This window comes from Culex quinquefasciatus, chromosome 2 (genome assembly GCF_015732765.1).
Source record: "Culex quinquefasciatus strain JHB chromosome 2, VPISU_Cqui_1.0_pri_paternal, whole genome shotgun sequence".
NCBI lineage: Eukaryota > Metazoa > Arthropoda > Insecta > Diptera > Culicidae > Culex > Culex quinquefasciatus.
Window position 1 is genome coordinate 182,230,892 of NC_051862.1, and position 13,499 is coordinate 182,244,390.

The 13,499-nt window shown below is 37.2% G+C and overlaps 1 protein-coding gene across 2 annotated transcripts in view; it reads right to left on the bottom strand.

Annotated features, from left to right (window-relative positions):
- LOC6033230 (trafficking kinesin-binding protein milt) overlaps positions 1–13,499 on the bottom strand; it is a 129,774-nt gene that overhangs the window by 83,983 nt on the left and 32,292 nt on the right. The window contains exon 1 of one of the 2 annotated variants that reach the window (XM_038254584.1): positions 7,557–7,732. The exons of the other annotated variant lie outside the window; for it this stretch is intronic. The gene's annotated coding sequence lies outside the window, so the exon portion shown is untranslated. Of the gene's footprint in view, positions 1–7,556; positions 7,733–13,499 lie in introns of those variants that run through there. 2 annotated transcript variants of the gene reach the window in all.

Below are 13,499 nucleotides of genomic sequence, written 5' to 3' on the forward strand. Positions count from 1 at the left end.
TTAACAAATTTTTATTTTCATCTACTATAACTTATAGCAATACAAAATTAACAATATACATTAATTTAACTAAGTCTCGTGGCGCAGGGGTCTCGTGGCGCAGGGGTAGCGGCTTCGGCTGCCGATCCCGATGATTCTATGAGACGCGGGTTCGATTCCCGCCTTATCCACTGAGCTTCTATCGGATGGTGAAGTAAAACGTCGGTCCCGGTTTCTCCTGTCTCGTCAGAGGCGCTGGAGCAGAAATCCCACGTTAGAGGAAGGCCATGCCCCGGGGGGCGTAGTGCCAATAGTTTCGTTTTAATTTAACTAAATCTGAAGAAATGGAAAACTATTTATCTGGCAACCCTAGGGACAAATGCCAAAATTGTATGGAGAATTGCATGTGTCAACCAATGACCCAAATTGACTTTTTTGGTCAAAGGGAATGCCTCCAAAAAGATTGAGCCAAATAAAAAACTACAAAAAATATTATTAAAAATATTAGAGAAATCACAGGAAAAAAATTCCACGCGGAATTTCATATCCATAAAACGTGCAAAAGTGTATCATCGGACGTTCTTCCTGAACAGGAGAAAGGCGGAATTGTTTTTGGGCATGACTTAACCTAAAACATGACCTTTTTTAATGTAATTATTGTTGATAACAAGCGACCCCCCACAATAGTAAGAAGCGATAAAACATGCGTGTAAAAACCAAGCTTTCTTATTTCCCCGCTCAAAAATAAGGTGTAATTTTAAACCAAAACTTTACTCAATGGCATTGTTTACTAGTTTGTCTCGTTGTTTACCAGTTATCTATATTTAATTCACACTTCGGAATACTTTAAGGCACATCCATATTAAATTTCATAAGTTTTCAACGCCACTTGACCCGCCACGTTTTTTTTTTATCATTTTCATAAAAAAAACATTTCAACCTTGGCATTGGGACGTGTGCGTTCGGCCTCGTCTGGCCTTTAGTTATTGTAGGTAAGTTTGGGCAGTTTTCCTCACTAGTTCCGATATCTTTCCTGACCATAATGGTCACGGAGGCGAAACCAAAGTAAATACAGCCCAATGAAAACACGGAAGACGACAACGACTCTGCCGTACAAAACAATGGATTCGTTTGTAGCAACGATGGGCTCTTATCATCGACGGTGAAGTTCGTTTTTGCAGACTCGACTGATAAGATTGGCCACAGGATGGTTGATTGGTGCAGAAAGGGAATTTTCTGGGAACTCGTGCTAGACGATTGTTCAAGAGTGATAATTGAACAATTTGCGATAGCTGGTAAATTGGGTAATAAATACTGAAGTTTGATACTAGCTAAGCAAATAAGCTTTAAATTTGCTCAACCTAACTTTTTGAAGTAAAAAAAACGTTCAAGGGCAAAAAATTAGGCCAATTATTGCTATGAAAGTTTCACCTTGAGCAACCTAGTTATCCTAGCGACAATCTACGAGCGCAAACGAGCCAACCTCGAGGGAAATTCGTCCAATTACCAGCCTTGGATATCTGTCATCTAACCGATACCGATTAATCAACACCAACCAGTCCAGCCGGGTCGCGTGTCGCGCCACAATTCAGCACCACCAACGACTTTCTTGGCTAATCTAATGCTTTTAATTAGAGAGGCAATCTTTCCTTCCAGTTTTCGTCGCTTTGAGCATAGTGTGGTGGCGCCACCCCGTGCATCTGTCTCAAAGCGGCAATATCCTCTCGGTCCTCGATCCATCATCGATTTCCCTCCAACCATTGCAATACAGACACATTAATATTGACCAAGTTGGTCCAATTTTTATACCGCTCATTAAGGTGAGAAACTACTCGCCAAAGCAAGGAGAAAATGTTGCCATTTTATTTTGAGGAGAGAAATAAAAGGTGGCTAAACTGATGTGCTTTGCAGAAATAAATCAAAATTTGCAACCAAACAGAATGAATTTGTCGTGGTTGAACGAAATTCTGCGAGACTGACGAAGCGCACGTGGAGAGGGAGGGATTAAAAACGCGATCCGCTAGTAGCAGCGTTTAGAGCAGCAAATTGTTGTCATAGTACGAGAAAGCACTTAGTTATAGGGTATTGGATGGTGCTCGCGGGTGTGTGTGTGCGTGTTTAAATTACACACTTGTGCACGCCAACGCCGTGCGAGTCGGGAGCTTTCATTGCCCAAGTTAGATGAACAGTTTAACTATCTGGTTAACCCTGTACTGCCTAATGTTTTGACTTTTCAACGATTTCAAATGTAACCTAACATTGTTGTTATTTTATATTTTAATAAACTTTTGTCTATTTATTTTTAAAACTCTATTTTTTTTATTAAATTGGTTTAGACTGCAGCGTTTCAAAAATTTCTTTTGAAAAGGACAAAAAAGTGTATACACGGAGAAAAAAGAGTTCCCAAAATCGTGAACAAGCGTTCATGAAAATAGGAACCACGTACAAAGTGTTCAAATCCCATGGTACGATTTCCGTGGGATTTGAACACTTTGTTCGTGGTTCCCATTTTCATGAACGCCTGTTCACGATTTTGGGAACTCTTTTTTCTTCGTGTAGTCATAATTTATTTGAATTATTAAATGCAATTTAAGGTAACTTTCGAAAAAGATATCAGAACATATTTAACAGACTGATATTTGAAAGAAAAAAAAAAATCAAAAATAAGCTGACAAGATTTGAAAATTATGTTTTGTTCGGAAAATAGAAAAAAATCACAAAGGTATAGATTTTTCAATATTGAAAATTTGACGAAAGCTATTTGCTTTTGAAAAATTGCGTCTTTTAATTACAAAAATTTTGGTACTCTAACATGTATAGGTCATCGCTGAAATTTCCAAGTTATCGCAGTTTTAGTGAAAAAGTTAATTTTACCCGATTTCGTCATTTTCTCGTTTTTGCGCACGGCGCGTTGAAAAACCCAGTTTTTATGCTCAAAAAATCATGTCTCCGAATCGTGGTCATGAATATTCGCAATTTTTGGGAACGTTATGTAAAATATTACAAGAAATCAGGGGAAAATATATTCAGATATAAGCTCTTTGGTTCCGAAAACTTCAAATTAGCAAATGAATTTTTCATTGAACCTTTTCAAATATTCAGCTAGGTTTTTCGAACCTCCACATATTTATTCCTTTAAAGCCCAACTAATAACCTTTCTTTTAAAACGAGCCGCTCTAAAATTGGTTCAGCCGGAACGGAGATATGATTTTTTGAAAAATGTGCTTTGGGCGAAAATCGAAATTTTTGGACCACCCTATTTTGGATAGGAGCACCCTAATCGCCAAACAAAAAAAAATACGGGTCTAATTATTTAGGTCAAAGAACCCCCACTCCAAATTTTAGTCAAATCGGAGCACTTTTGATTTGGATTTGTTATTTTTTTACAAAATTATAAATTTATAAATTAGGCTTAAAATTAGTAAAGCGTATTTTAGTTTGGATTAAATGTTGCGGGTTTTTGAAAACTAGAGGAGTTTTCTAAAACTCCTCAAAAAATAAAGGGGAGAAAACATTTTCATTGAAAAAACATGTACAAATGAGGGTAAACTTTTTAAAATACATTGAATAACGCTTTTTTTAAAAGGGCATATTAAACATATTTCTAAATTTGAATTTGGGTCCACAGATCGGAAAAAGACAAGAAATCTTAGGATTTTTTATTAAATCCATTGATATTTTGCAATTCTTTTGGTACTAGCTCAAACGTAATTATGTGTAAAGCATTTTTAATACTTTTAGTTTTAAATATTTTGAATGCTGAGCTTGACATTTGTTTTTTTGGCCTCTCCCTCGATCTGGACCATAACCTAGGGACAAAAACTTCAAAGTAAATTCAAAAATCAGCCTACATATTTTTCCGTGTATCTCTTAAAAAATAGAAAAAAAAAAACAAAAAACAAAAGTCTATTTCCGGAATTTGGGGGGATTGCTCAGATTACACATGGATTCAGATTCACAAATTTCTTTATGATTTTTGAAATTCTAAATTTATTCTTTGGTATTTTTTTCAAATCATAACAACTTAAAACTAACATGCGAGCACGCGCGTAGTTTCATTTCACTTTCGGAAAATGAAGATTTACGTTGATTTATGGGTCGAAGCTTCGATTTTTTAGAAACACATAAAGACATACTAGTTATTCAGTGTCTGCCCAGAAACGAACCAGCAAAGCAATGTAAAGCACATCACGATTCGATGACGTTGCCAGAGTTGCTAAGAAGTTTATGGGAAATTAAACGGATCTGATTTCATTTTGATGATATTTGTTCACATAATTTAAAAAAGATTATTTAATAAGAATTAAGCTTAAAATTAATTATATCGTATTTTGCTGTACAAGAAATTTAAATAAGAAATTTTAAAAAAATTAAGCTCCTTTTCAGTAAAAAATACGAAATGACAATTTTATGGTGACAAAAATGTCTCATTTAGAACCGTAGTCCAGCCAATAAGAACATTCACGTAATAAAAAAAACAGGACCAACAACCTTTGCATGAGAAAGTTCCATTCCAAACCCCCAAGGTTCATCGCCGAAAGGTTGGTCGAACCCACTCAAAAGGACATCAACCTTAACCTCAACCCTTGAGGAAATCGAGAACGGTCAGAAGAATCAACATCGAGTCTCGGATAAACAAACACATTAGCCGAAGTTCTTCCCGTGGAAAGACTCGAACTCGAAGTAAGCACGCATTTCTCTCACATAACATTACGTAAACGAACGATGAATGCTAACGTGAGAAAAGAAAAATGGGCCTTCCTCAGCGGATGTTTGCGAAGCACATCGAGGCCAAATTTTGGTTTAAGAACGTTGCCAAAACGTTTGAGATGGATTTTGGAGTTGTTCCAACAAAGTTGGGCTTACTATGCAATTTCTTGCAAAGAATACGAAAAAGATTTTGAGGCACGAAATGACCATCAGATTCATAATTTCAATTGTTTTGCCAAACGTTTTTATTTTATCTGCACGCTTAACAAGTCAAATTAAATCCCCTCCGGAACGCGTCCAGCCCAGATTGGGTCACTTCCCGCGGCGATAATGAATTGTCGGAACGTCGTGAGCTCATCAAAGGCGGTTGAACCCTTGAAGAGATCCAAAGATAAGTCGAGCGGACCCCGAAAAATTACCAATTCCGACGATTGTTTGCCAAGGTGACGGTTAAAAGCGCTCCCTGAATTTGGCATCACTTTCTCACCATCGTCGGCGATTAACTTCTTCGCGGGTGGGGAGAGTGATTTAATTCACTTCCACTTTTGGGATGGAATTTTTCAAGGGGGAATTTGCTTTAATCTGTTGGGAGAAATTAAAATGAATGGACTTTGGGACAGACGAATTGCTGTCGGGTTCGGCGAGCGCAGTCGCACTTGTTAACAATGTGTCAAACTCGTTTAATGCAATGTTGAGTACTATATTTTGCATTGGGAATGACAGTTTCTAATTAAAATTTATGTGTTAAAGAAGAGAAATTGGTTTTCTTCTTTTATTTAGATTATAGATTTTTCTTGACAATGTTTGATAACATTTGACGTTTAAGAATAGACTGGTTTTTAAATTAAAATATTTACATTTAACTGATCAAAACCAGAGTCAAAATCTTTTATGAAACACGATAAGGCCAATACAAATTGTATTACTTACAAAATTTACTCTTCCCATTTTCCTTTCATTATTTTCCCAGAAATCGATTGATATTTAATTACATTTCAAAAAAATATTCAGTTCAACAGTCAATGTGACTATTTTACAAAAAGTTACCTAAAATGGCTATAAGTTGAAAACGGTGCACTTTATCTAAATTTCACTAAAGTACTTTTTAATTGCAAATTTGATTTTACATCGGAAAATGAAGTTGATTTTTTTGAAAAAATAGTAATGATTCAAAATTCATAACTCGGTGAAAGATTTTTGCCCGTTCTGGAAATTTCTGAAAAGCTGGCATTTGATGTCCCCTAAACATATAAGAAAATAAAAAAAATATTGTATTTTGCAAATCAAGTTTAAGTGACAAAAAGTGAGTCACCAAATTTTTATCATTTTTTTAAATTCCTTCAAAAGATACAGATTTTTGAATTTTCAAATATCATTTTTGTATGGGCAACTGCCAAATTTGCATGAAAAATTATATGGATAAACTATTTATGCAAAATGGCTTCTTTGGGCATACCAAAGGCACTGAAAAAGTTTCAGCCGGATTAAAAAATACAAAAAAAAATCTAATGACCGAAATCTCAGAGAATTGCTCAAAAGAATTAAAAAAAAAACGTTACAAACTTTGGCCTATTCCGATAAATTTATTGAGTAACAGTGAGATTTGTCCAGTTCAAACTCAACCTTATCAATGAATCATCTCTGTGATAAATTTTAAGTGGTAGGCCTGGCCGCTATAAAATTTGTGCTGTACTTATTCATAATAAAAAAAGGGTGACACAAATTTCAGAATAAGATTCGAGATATCAATAGTTACGAATCAAGCCATAAGCTAATGAGTAAGACAACATCTGCCCAACACTTGAGCAATTTGTCCCGATAGCGATCTTCATTTGTATTGTCTCCACCGGCGTATAAAATGACAGATAAACGATAATTTCCGTCGTATATGATTCACGTCACCACCACTTTTTCATCTTTGAGTACTTTCGGTATTAGCACATTCTGTCCACAAAATCCACCGAACTCAGTCCAAGCTTCTGTGTTTAAAAAAATTAATCCAGATTGATATCAGCGTATGTTGCCCTCCTGCTATCAGCAACACTCCAATCGTGCCAACACACCAACATTACGATCGTTCACTTGAGTTTCTTTATACGAGCTGGTGGTAGTTGTGTTGGTCGGACGGAGTTGATTGCTGTCCTTGAAATCAGCCGCTCCACATCGAAGCGTTGACGGCAGCAGCAGCTGCTGAATCGTTCACCGCCTGAACCGTCGTGATTCTGCACACTCCTATTTGGTATTACACAACAATCGCACTTGCCGAAAAACGCGCACTCGTTACAACAAGCGCGCTCAGAGGTCTTCTTTTTTGGCCGGAAAATACGAAATTCTTCGCCAGAGGCGGTTCTAAATTTACTTTTCACTCACTGACTCTTCGAACGTGTGCGGAATCTGCATTATTTCACAGAGGAAAACAAAATCTCAGCCCCGAGAACTGCACGAAAAACGATAAAAATCGATAGCCATTCACACACTTCCCGAGAGGACCTTGGCCACTACTGCAATTAATTCATCAACACTTTAGTAACCCTCTCACTCTCTCGTGACCAGCTGTGTAGGACCCTCTGAGCAGCTCGGTAGGAGGCCGGACTAGATTCTCTTCCCCTTAGGAAACCGTAGTCGGTTAGTAGACTCGGTATCCCCAAAGACTTCTTCTCTTCTTGTGCGCGCTGTTCGCAAACACGCAGAGAATCGAGAATTTCTATAAATACACTCGCGATTTACATGACGACAGTGGGCGTCCACCGTTCCCAAGACTTCAGGATGACCACTGCTGCTTTCACTTATCAGCGCGCACACGTTGGTCAGCGCATTCTCGATAATCCTCTGCTTCTTAACCCACCAAAACCCTTTGCATTGCTCACACAAGATTCTTCAAACCAACCGGGCGCGACAGGAATCCCAAAACGCCAAAGGTATTTCCTGTCAAAACGGCAAAGAAAAAACGCGTCGCACGCGCTGAAGAAAACCGGATTCTGAACGCTGCAGAAACCGGCACGGAACCTACCCCACGACGACGACCGGACGGATTGACGGTTGGACCAAAACTAACGCGCCGACGACGACGACGTGGAGCTGCCACCGTAGCGAGAGAACTCGGGAGCGAACGGTTCAAGTGGAGAGACCCGTGAGAAAGCGGTAGGAACGATAGGAATTTGGATTTGTGGAGTGGATTACTTGCAGACGTGGAGCGCGTGAGAGAGTGATTGTGCAGGACCGTTTGTGGAGCGTAACCGTCAGCTGATAAGGAGAGTAGGGGGTAGAGATGTGCAAGCGGTTCCCTATCACGGACGTCGGAATTGTGGTACCCTGGGAAGATGTATGAGAATTTGAAGACTGCAGAACTGGTAAGTACATTTATTGTGTGTATTGTGTAACGCTGAATCTGGAATTGGTAAGTACAACTGTCAACCTGTCAATCTGTCAAGCTGAACCTAGCGTTGCGCGAATGTTTTCGCGGCAACATCAGTGTAGGCATCCCTAGCGTTCGCTCTCGATGTTTTTCGCGAGAGAGACCGAGGGTTTCTCCAACCTCAGCTGAGTATAGAAAACCTCGGGAAATCTCGCGTAAACAGAGAGACTGCCGACCCATGTGGTACAGCAAACCAGAGTCACGTTGGTTGTGTTTGGTCTCGAGAAGAATTTCTCGAATCAAAATAAGGCCACATGCTTTGCGTGAGTACTGAACGAAAGCGACGACGAAGGAAAGGACCATCGGATGCAGTGCATGTGTGGAGTTCCGAGATGTTTGCTATGCACGGCAGCAAGTCTTTCTGCGCTGGCCAACACAGAGTAAATGTTTGTACAGCATGGTATATGGGGATTGCATCGTTGATGAGCTTATCAGCAGCATGGTTATGGGCTATGTTTACGGCTTTTACGGTGGATCTGGAAGGGTGTAACAACCAACATTGTTGCAGCGTTAGATCCGGAATGAAGTCAGCTAATAAAGTGATAATTTTAAGAATTTTGAAGGCACCATTCTATTTCGATAACCACGACGACTAGGCAAGATACACAAACAACTCCGTCGAATCATCTTCAACAAAATGCGTCAACATGACGCTGCTGTCCTCTAGGTTACGGCATTGCATTGTCTTCAAGATCTGATCGTGCAAATTTCAACTTCATACGAACCTCCATGTGAGTACATGTTTATTTCTGTTTGTTTTGGCAATTTAACAGCCTCACCTTGAAGAACGTCTCGCGTTCGCATCAAATATTGGTTCTCGTTGAGTCAAACTTTCCTTCGATCCCAACATGTTGGATCATCTGCACAGCGCGTAGCCCACCCCGGGGGTGATCCTCCAAGCGATCAATTACACGCGATTAGTACACGCATATCTGCACGCACCGAAGATGCCGCGTTTGGCCGACTTCCCCATTGATCGAAATTCGATTAAACAAAAATGCTATTAGCGCGCGGCAGTAATCGGCGATGATCGCCGCTGAGCCATTATTAGATAATCGTGAAGCTGCTCGCTCTTATCGGCGAGGAATGCGCTGTCTAGATGGTCCAAGTTGGTGGTTCGAGGGAACCCGTTAGGCGTGCTAAATCCGGATCATTTTTGAGCGGTACAGGGGTGGTGGGAGGCATGCAAAAAAAGGGTATATGAACATTAGCTAGGATAAGCAGCGCACTTGCTCGACGGTGCAGAACATCTGCAATGCTTTGCATCAGTCTGTGGCCGAGCTGTACCGCTGTAGAAAAGCTGGCCAACAGCAATTACACTCTGTACGGTGAACCGAAATGCGGAAGATTTATTACTATGCAGTACTGTCCGGTTGTGTGGAGAACTTGTGTGATTTAACTTGGCGTGGCACTTATACCAATGGAAGAGGTCGTGTTCTAAGTTGAGGAAATCCTGTACAGTTGGACTTCGTATAGCTATTCGCATACGTGTATATGCGTAAAAGGAGGAATTACGTAGAAGTTAGCACAAACCCGCAAAGTTTTAAAATGTAGCAGAAAAATCTAAAAGAAAACTGATATCCTAAAAAGTATAGGTCATCGCTCCAATATTCAAATTATCGCAGTTTTAAGGAGGTATTAGACTATGGAAAACAAACAAACAAACTAGCATTATTTGACAGTTTGCCTGCATTTATTGCAGATACGTAAGCCTGCATACATTTAGCTTTGTTTGCGAGTTGACAGTTCAAACACGAAAAAGTGCGAGATTGTTTGTTAGTCATAATGCAATACCGCCTTTAGTGAAAAAAGTAGAGTTTTTCGTTTCAACGCACGGCGCATCAAAAGCTAATTTTTAACATTCTTCAAACGCTATAAAAATTCGTAAAAATAAACTGCAAATGAAATTTCCTACAAATTAGCTCAAATTAGCTACACAATAGCTCCAATCAAAGGAGTGGTTAAAAAATCAAGCCCAATTTTCAAAAAAAAAAGTTAATCAAATCAGATTTTCAAAATATCAATGAATTAATGAAAATATTGTTTTTCTAAAGTTTTACGTCAATTTCCGATCTATGGTTCAAAATCAGAAAATTATAACGGTAAACGCAAGCCTTTCTTAGACTTTATACGTTTTGCCAAAAGTTATTTAAATTTTTACAATATTTTTTATGCCCTTTGATTTTTTGGGTAAATCTTAAACCTGAGACCAAACCGTTAAAGAGCAATTCTCTGAGATTTCGGTCATTTGATTTTTTTGTATTTTCTAATCCAGCTGAAACTTTGTTGGTGCCTTCGTTATGCCCAAAGAAGCCATTGCAATAGTTTGTCCATAAAATTTTCCATACAAATTTGGCAGCTGTCGATACAAAAATGATATGTGAAAATTAAAAAAAAAAACTGTATCTTTTGAAGGAATTTTCTGATCGATTTGGTGTCTTCGGCAAAGTTGTAGATATGGATAAAGACTATACTGAAAAAAAAGGATACACGGTAAAGAAATTTCGGCGATTTTCACTTGTTGTTACTAAAACTTGATTTGCAAAAACAATTTCACATATCATTTTGTATGGACAGCTGCCAAATTTGTATGGAAAATTATATGGACAAACTAATGATGCAAAATGGCTTCTTTGGGCATAACAAAGGCACCACAAAATTTTCAGCCGGATTAAAAATACAAAAATTAAAATTTAAGAAAAAGACCGATTTTGTAGAGAATTGCTCATATGCATCAATGTACGGAGCACATAGAGGTACATTGGCTTTGATCGTCCAGTTTTCACAGCGGCGAGTTGGCCGAGCTGGTTGGGGCGCGGACTTAGTAAGCTAGATATAACTATCGCCGGTTTGATATTTTTTTAGGATTACAGGAATGTTTTCCTAGCGTCTGCCATATGTAAATTTACACATTATTAGAGGTTAAATTAAGGCTTTTCTGACATAAAAGATGTACCCCTTTAGATGTAATTTTACCACGTTTTTTTACTGTGTAGAATATTTTTTACGTTTTTGTCCCCAGCTCTGGTCCAAACATGAGAGAGGCTAAAAAAATCGAGCCCAATTTTCGAAAATTGTAGCTAAAAATTATCACGAAATGCTTCAAACATTATTATAGTTTTTCAAATCAGTTTTTCAAAATAACGAAGAATTTATGTAAATTTTGCTTCTCTTAATCTATGGTTCAAAATCAATTTTCGCCTTTCTTCGATTTATACGTTTTTATCAACAATTATTTGAATTTTTAACAATATTGGTTTATGCCCCGTGATTGTTTGGAAAAAAATTAAACTGGGGACCAAAACATGAAATAAAGAGGTTTTCATACAATTGCACATCAGAAAAAGGGCAAGAAAAAATAATCATTGTCGCATTGATATTTAGAAAAACTGTAATAACAAAATAAAAAATTTTTTAGTTGTTTCAAAAAATGAAAAAGGCCTAAAATTTTAAATTTAGTTCTTTTTTTGCACTCCACTCGACTTCGACAAGAGCAGACCCAGGCGGAAAGTGAGTTGGTGGATATAACTTCGAACTATCTTGGCTTGTTTATTCGCATCTTGCTGTAAACTCCTCGAGTTATGACGACTTTTGAAACCGACTGCGTATCATGGAAAGTATATTCCATGATCATACTGCATTATCTACAGTTGATATAGAGCTGTTAGTGGTAGTTTTTAGACTTAGCAAAAATTTCGAAAATTAATTTTTTTCAAAAATTTTACCCGAACATCATGAAATGATTATTTTGATTTTGTTTCAAATTTATGCTGGACTTAGCATAAATTTGAATTTTCAATTTCCGATACTTAGAATAATTTTCATGAGCTGATATTTTAAAGTTTGATTTTATTTTTGCTGGACTTTGACATTTTTGCGTATATTTTTAATTCTTTACTTTTACAGAAAAAGCATTTTTGGGACTTAGAAAATTTTCGGGAGTTTGGAAACATGATAAATTATTTTGATGTTTATTTTTGCTTTGAACCAAAATTTCGGAAAATCGACGAAATTACAGGAAATTTTTGTCCGATTTTACAAAAACATCAGTTTGCTCCTAAAATAATGTCCCTAACAAAACTTCTTCATTGAAATTTTGAAATTCGAAAGTCGGTTTTAATAATTATTGATATACCCCTACAAAAATCGTTCCGGCACTTAGAAAATTTACGGGATCCGTATCACGACAAGATTTTCGGTAGAATTTATTTGATTTTTGGACTTAGCAAAATTTTGGCTTTTGGCCAGTGAAATTTCGGAAAAATCGTCGAAATTACAGGAAATTTTCGTCCGATTTTACAAAAACATCAGTTTGTTCCTAAAATAATGTCCCTAACAAAACGTCTTCATTGAAATTTTGAAATTCGAAAGTTGGTTTTTAATAATTATTGATATACCCCCTACAAAAATCGTTCCGGCACTTAGAAAATTTACGGGATCAGTATCACGATAAGATTTTTGGTAGAATTTTTTAGATTTTCAGGACTTTGCGAAATTTTTGCTCTCAGCCAGTTGAATATTTTACAACATTTTGAAAAATTATTTTGATAAGAAACATTACCAGGCTTTTTGAATTTTACTGTGGATTTTTGACTTATGCAATTTTAGGAATATTTTCATAAACTTTTATTTTTAATTTAAAAACGGAATATAGAGACTTTGGATTTTTCGTGATTTGGAAAATTATTATGACATTTTGGCAATTCAACGCTTTTCCACAATTTTTAATGAGTTTTTAGTAAAATAATTTTTCAACTTTGAAAAATCTTGTTTTGATGTAGGTGCGTATATTCCTGCAATATTACTCATTTGTGAAGAGGAAGAAGGGGGTGTCTGAATTGTGGCGGGGTGCATTAAAAACAAATAAAATTATTTTTGGGATCAAAATCTACTTCATGAACTTGATATGATTTTGGAAGATTTCAGTTGTTTGCTACTATAAACTCAACTTGATGTGGCATTGTTGGTCAAATAAACTCAACAAGATTTTTCGCAGATACGCCTCGAACAATTTATGTTCGTGGCCATGTTCGGTTATCTCTTAACCATACCCGGGGTGAACTTGACTTGTTCGTGTTTTTACGAACATGGGTAGATTTTTCCAAGATGCAACTTTCTGCCCGGGGAGGGCCAACAAATAACTAATAATAAATTTACCAGCTTAAAAGAACAGTCCGGAAAATTACGTCAAACCTAACCTTGAAATTTAACTTTAACAGCGCACATCAACCAAAGCATTTGCACCGAGATTTTTGTTACAGACATTTCAGTAACTTCAAAACTACGGGAACTTTCGATATAATTTTGATTCATCCCCTTTAGTACTGTCTTCAAGACAATTTACAACAAATTTGAACTATTTTTACAGACTATTGTTGCAGATTGGGTCCGTAAG